Consider the following 7129-nt stretch of genomic DNA (forward strand, 5'->3'; position numbering starts at 1 on the left):
TCACAGCACTTGTATAGCAAATCTAGCCCTCACAGAGTATGTAATTTCAGCTGAAGATGAAATTGCTGATAAGAAGTAAAGTCAGCTAAGCTCTTAAATTGGATGGTTACAGAAGTGCAGCAATCTAAATAAGATGTATGGGTTGCAGCCTGTAACCTGTGTGATTTTTTCCTTATCAGTTTATGAAACATGCAATTAGTTGAAGATGGCCGCAAGGTTTACTGAATAACCCCATTTAAGAAAACAGTGTTAAATGGGAAAGCGCCTAAAGGCAAATGTAATGGGTTTTTCCATTGACATGCTTTCTATTTGATGTAAGAGAATGCTTTTCTTGCTCTTAATATCAAGCCTTGGACACCTTGAAGTAAATGAGTGGTATTTCTTCCCTAATTTATGAATACAATACTCACAACAAGAATACTAAACCACAATCCAACTATTGTGCATCCTGTATACATTTAACACATCTGGCCGCAAGTGTGTTTTAAGAGCCTGGAGAGGATCTTGCTAGCCTCCTTTTTAGGCTATGACTGGAGAAAATATTTAGCAAGTTATGGCAAGCACTCACCCTACACATTGGGAAGCAAATCATATCAACACTGTGAAAATCAGGGCTTAATGGAGTCTATTTTTACACACAGCTTAGCATAGCATGGTTGAACAGAGCTCTGGTTGCTTTTTGCTTCCATCAACCGGGGGTCTGGTTACATTGTGAATAAGCCAAGTCCCTCACAGCACAGATGGCTTTCTGGTGACGGTTTTCCGAGGTGCGCTGACCGTTGATACTGTTGGTGTGGTGCAGAACATGTATGATAACAATTCTAAATGATGTCTAGCCTCTACAAGGTATTTTAATCCTCCACTTCTCAGTTTAACAAGGTCAATATATTCCACCCCCATTGGGGTATTCCAAAAATAGCCTGCTCATCTTCAAATATACTGACTGAATCATAGCTCTGAACGAACCTGATTTCTGCCTCTATCTCACTATTTACAAAACAATAAATACATTGGTTGGGAAGCTTAACACATTACTCCAGAAGTACAGCCCATAATACACACTTACTGTGTGGTTGAACTTGTTACTGCTTTTTTTAATCTCAAGCAAACCTATATTGTCTTGAACAATTAGGTAATGTTAATGGTTGAAAACTTTTCATCTGCACCATTTAGAGCTGCAGTTACAAAGGATAGGGTTTAAAGATGGTAGAAAGAAAGGCCAAAGGAGAGGACAAACACAGGACCGAGAAGGTGTAGCCAGAAAAATTAAACACTAATGGGCAGTGGGCCGCAACACAAAGACACAAAGAATGGACATTGTTATTAGGTGCCTGTTGTACTGATGTCCGTTTTGTGGATGGAGGACTGTGAGAACAATTCTTTAGAGGTATTAAAAAAGCAAAGGCAAAATTACTTCTAGATTATTTTGATGAACATTTTATGAATATTTTTAAGTCCAGACCCCGCAAATATATCACAGTCAGATTTTGTCTGATAAAACCTGAGGAAGTTTAGAGAAAACAAGCATAATTTTATATTTCTCAATGTCCAACTAAATGAGCGGTAGTGTCTCGATGCTGACTGTGATCTCACAACTTAGAGAGTTATTCCTCCTAAGTGGCTTTTGCAGCAAAAGCTACGGTATATGCTCATTTCTGGTGAGTCTATTTTAATAGTAAAGCCTGCAATCTGTTATCAACTCCCTGCGGACTAATGGGAGAGGCTAATTCTCTGGCTCAATATTAGTCCCAATCAAGCCGTAACCAAGCTGCCGTTTGACTGGCACACACACACACACACACACACACACACACACACAGGACTCCATTATCATCATAACAGTCCGCTAACACTGGCCACAAATAATCCCATATTTAGAATCCTATAAAGTTTTAAATTTACAACCAACTTTTGCCTCTGCTAGGGTCAGATTTGTCCTTTTGGTGGATTTCTCTAGGTCTGTTGTAAGACAGCGGTGTTATGGAGTCTGACATTTGATATGATAGATGAATGATGGAATATAGGGTGCATTTCAGTAAGCTCACTAGGTTTGCCACTCTATTATGAGTCTAGTAACCATTGACCTTGACAGCAGGATAGGACAGCCTCCATCCTGAAGGAGAGATTCTGATAACCATGTCATCCATCATAGTGGCACTGAACCAAACACACAGGTCAGAAACCTCAAGCCTTCGTTGCGAATTCTCACCTACACATTGTGTAAAGTTGAGAGAGAGACACACACACACACACACACACACACTATTGCAAAAGCCGGCAGTATGGTCAGCCTGGCCCGCAAAGAATACAGCACAATATTCATTTTTGCCAACAATTAATGATATAAGGAGCTCCATAGTGTTATGGGACATAGGGCTGTCAGTACTATTGTCTCTCTAACATGAACACACACATGTATAACCAATTTACACAGACAAATGCACATCTCACTTATCCACAATCTAATCCAACATTTTACTGGTTTCTCTCTCTCTCTCTCTCTCCCCCTCTCCAACTCCCTCTCTCCCTCTGTCCCTCTCTCCCTCTCTCTTCTTGGGCTTGGCTAAGATAGTCTACAGCTTCAACGTTTCACCTCTTGACAGAAAAGACCTCAATTCCCCACCAGTACACACTAACAAGAGAGCAAGAATCCTCCTTACAGCATGTAGGTCAGCCCTGCCTTTCATGACTATCGGTTAAAAGAAGAGGTTATTACGTGTGGATCCTACTCTCCCACAGACCCTTTTTGTCCAAATGCTTCTCCCACCCCAGTATGATGGATACGAAGAGCACATGCTGCTATTTAAATTGTATTATATGTATCCAATTTTGTTCCATTTATCTCAATAATGGTCAATTATTATTACTTAGATGCACTATTTAGCAACCTGGCTACCCTCAGTGATATCATGGTGTCATTTGATTTGCTTTTCACTAATCAAGAGAAATCTCCATTGGCGCAATAACATTTGATACCCCTGCCAGTGAGAGTAGTACAGTCATCACAAATGCCATATGGACATTAACATGAAGTTAATGTTGTTGGGGATAATTTGCAAGTGATGAAATATTGCTCTAATGGAGGGACAAAAACTTAATTACACAATTCAGCTAATGTTGATGACTTTTTTTATGAAGGGTGGATGTCCAACAGCTGGACACTAAGCCAGAGGCCATATCATGTTTGCAAATTTGGTCCTGATATTACAGTCTAGAATGACTACTTCGAGCATCCAGATATTTTGAAAGGTTGAATTAGGTTATAACTGCAAACACATTATCATCTGGCTAAATTCTCTCTCTCACAGCCCTTGTCTCACTGCTCCATGTGAGGGCAGCTTCTGTTATTCCTTGTATTATATTACTGTACACCTCGCTAAGGAGAGATTATCATAAAGCATTTTCCCCATGGAAGTTTTGTGCTATAAAGCGGAGGGCATAAAATGAACAAAAAAGAACTCATGTCAGGAAATATAACTATAATTTTAATTTGAGTTTAAATATGGTGCTTTTGGAAGTTTCATATATTCTAAGCTGGTGCTGACACTGTCAAGACTGTGATAAAGCAATGAGCAGACTCACATAAGGGGCATTTTATATGATGATGAACTGTCATTATCATTATACCCCTCCGTACAGAGCAAAGTACCCATTTTTGGAAACATCTCTGAGCCAGTGTCACACTATGTGTCAGTGTTAAAGCCAAGGAGGAAGAGTTGGTTTGTACATGGCTGACAACAGAGGGAAGGAAGGTGGTTTAAACATCACACAGGTTGAATGTGCAACATTTGTCTGTTATTGATTTGTATGATCAATGATTGGCAGTCATTGACCACACAAACGCGTACAATACACAGTTAAAGGTGCTCCATGATCAGCAACATTTATTACCATTTTTGATGCAGTTAACCAGCTTTGGTAGTTATACAAATCAGGGATTACTAATATGTTGCACAACTGATTTTTTTACACTTGACTTTAGACCTGTTTATATTTCTATGTCATGTTTGTGTAGAGCTTCCCCAGCTTGTTCCTAACCCCAAGTCAATCAAACCGCCAGCCCTAGGTTTAGGGAACACCAGACTCTACCTGCTGATCCTCACCTGCCCCCATAATGGCTAAAACAGCTGAGCAAACATTACTCAAAGAAACAAGTAAATAGTGTGTTTGTTGTTGGCTGTTTTCAACAATAGATTTGGAGTACTAGTGAGTATTTACAACAGTATGACTGTGTAAGTGAGATGTTAATTAATGGATATGTATAACGCAGATGAATAACCTATAGCAGGCTTTGACTATACAGGCAATACTTGTAAGTTGGTGATCAGTTCATTGTTAGGTTTTGATCTTTCCATGGGATTAGCTGACAATACGAAAAATAAAGAATATCACCTGATTTATCCTTTAGCTAAATGCTTTAGCTGAATTCTCTCTCTGTAGCTACCTATATATAAAACATTTTTTTTAAAGATCAAAGGAAATAACTGCCCTGTATTTATGCTCAGAGCTAGGCTTTAATGCAGTCAGTTCCAGTGCAGTCTGTTGTCATTACTGGAATTGGCTGGCTACTGTCATTCTCTCCTCTCCTTCTTTCTCCTTCTGCCAGATAGGGAAGAGGGTTGGAACCAGCCTGAAGCTGGAGTGATGATTGATGACACGCCTTCTCTGGTGCACACTTCCCTGCTGACGCACTGCCACACTTTTCAGCACTAATTGGGCAACCCTGCAAACTCCCCTCCTAGAATATGTGGGGTCTGGGTCGAAGCAAACCACCCACTCAGAGAAGTGTCTGAGATATACTGTTCTGATAAAGCGCTGCCCACAAGCCGCTTAGCATGTCAGCAACACAACAAATATTAACAGAAGATAAGAACTTATGAGTATCATTTTGGAAAAGTGGAACTATTTATATCATCCTGCTAAAAAAGGGCCTTTATGCACCTACAGAATACATTATGATAGGGACTCCAAACAATGTCAAGGCAATGCAATCCAGACAACAGCCACTTGATATTCCCCGGGACTGTGTTGTGGGCCAAGGTGCTATCTGGGGCTCACATTGTTTGTTTCTCCTGACTTCATCGAGGGTGACTTACATAACCTATGATATGTGTATAATGCATTTATGAAGATGGATATTAACTGACACAACTTAGATTAAGTGTCTCGCTCAAGGACACATCAGCAATATCCTCTGCGCCTGCATTTGAACTGACAACCTCAGGATCATTAATCCATTTAGAGCTTGGAGGGTTACAGCAGAGTAAACAGAAGGCCAGTGTCCTTTAGAACTGTTTGCTAAACAGCACAGCATGTTCAGATCATGAATTCATCCACAATGTTCTGTAATGCAGGCCCAGGCAATTACTAAGCTTGCAAACCATATGGTTGGGAAGACATCTAATAACAGTCTGCTGTATGTTCACTGGTTTTCAATGAAGGGCAAAGGTTCAGCTTATGGGTTGAGAAATTGTTGGTGCGCACTGAGGCATGACTGATCAGTGCAATTGGTGTGCACAAAGGGTATTATGTAAAAACCCTTACTGAATAAATATACATGATGTGCCTCTAAATCTGATTATGATATCGAAACTAGTCGAAAGAACCGAACATTAAGAACAAACTTAATCTCTTGTCTGCTTTATCAGCAAAATGTTGTTTTTTTATTACCTTTTCTATTTCATTTTCTCTCTTGCCATTTTTTCTTCTTCTCATTATTCTCCTCCTTTAATCTGCTGCGTTTATCCCTATGTAGTTGTTAATGTTTGAGTGTGTCTATGGTCCCCAGACTATATAATAGGACCTGCCACTTCCTCAGTGGCAGCGTAAACCAGGAAAGGCTTCAGCGTCTCACGTTCCCAGATAAATCATAAGAATTTATATTGGAGAGACGGTGGAGATGATATGGACAGAAGCCTTTGAATTTGTTCTCAGACTGGCTTAAGCAGGCACTTCTGAGGACGAACTCACGACTTTAGGTAGCTGCCTTGCCTTAGACAGGCTTGCTAGTTGATTAGCGGTTTCTAAAACCATTTATGTAAGCTTACAGCGTGAATTCTTCTTATTACGCCTTTAATCTCTACAAAGGAACGGCCTCATGAATTATTCATGCAGCTGTATACAGTACCCAGCCTATTATTAACTGTGAGATTAAAAAATATATAACTATCTGTGGAATAATTTAGTCGGCAAAGCAGCAGCTGAGTTGACACACAAGATGTGCAAATTCAAGCTGAATGTGGACAATAAAAATCAATCTGGCGGAACTGGCAAGTATCCATATGAAGTGCTCTGAACATTCACTCACAACGATGGTTTCCTTGCTGTCAGCTGAGCTTCAATTGTCTGGTAATTACCAGAAAAAAACAGTAAATGTAGTGGGGCTTAAAAGTGTGGGCACCCCAGGTAAAATTTGTATTAATGTGCATAAAGAAGCCAAGAATAGATGGAAAATCTCCAAAAGGCATCAAATGACAGATTAGACATTCATGTAATATGTCACAAAAAGTTAGATTTTATTTCCATTATTTACACTTTCAAAATAACAGAAAACAAAAAAATGGCATCTGCAAAAGTTTGGGCACCCTGCAGAGTTAATACCTTGTACTGCCCCCTTTGGCAAGTATCACAGCTTGGAAACGCTTCTTGTAGCCAGCCAAGAGTCTGTCAATTCTTGTTTGAGGTATCTTCACCCATTCGTCCTTCCAAAAGTCTTCCAGTTCTTTGAGATTTCTGGGCTGTCTGTTACGCTCTGCTCTTTTAAGGTCTATCCATAGATTTTCAATTATGTTGAGGTCAGGAGATTGTGAAGGCCATGGCAAAACCTTCAGTTTACACCACTTGATGTAATCCACTGTAGATTTTGAGGTGTGTTTAGGATCATTTTCCATTTGTAAAAGCCTTTCTTTAGCTTTAGCTTTTTCACAGATGGCATCAAGTTAGCTTCCAAAATTAGCTGAAATTTTTTTTGAATTTTATTTATTTATTTATTTGAAATTTATTTAATCCATTTTTCCTTCTACTCGTGAGATGTTCCTTGTGCAAATGGCTGCAATACAACCCCAAAGCATGATTGATCCACCCCCATGCTTAACAGAAGGACAGAGGTTCTTTTCATTAAATTCTGTGC

At 39.6% G+C, this 7129-nt stretch overlaps 1 protein-coding gene and 1 long non-coding RNA gene across 4 annotated transcripts in view; both read right to left on the bottom strand.

Moving 5' to 3' along the window:
- Positions 1–7129, bottom strand: part of negr1 (neuronal growth regulator 1) — a 170538-nt gene that overhangs the window by 128356 nt on the left and 35053 nt on the right. The window lies entirely within an intron of this gene.
- The window catches only part of LOC116695318 (uncharacterized), a 23735-nt gene continuing 19202 nt past the window's right edge, over positions 2597–7129 (bottom strand). The window contains exon 4 of the long non-coding RNA XR_004333424.1: positions 2597–2610. This is a non-coding gene — a long non-coding RNA (uncharacterized LOC116695318). The remainder of the gene's footprint in view (positions 2611–7129) is intronic.

The sequence above is a fragment of the Etheostoma spectabile genome, chromosome 9 (assembly GCF_008692095.1).
Source record: "Etheostoma spectabile isolate EspeVRDwgs_2016 chromosome 9, UIUC_Espe_1.0, whole genome shotgun sequence".
In the NCBI taxonomy this organism is placed as follows: domain Eukaryota; kingdom Metazoa; phylum Chordata; class Actinopteri; order Perciformes; family Percidae; genus Etheostoma; species Etheostoma spectabile.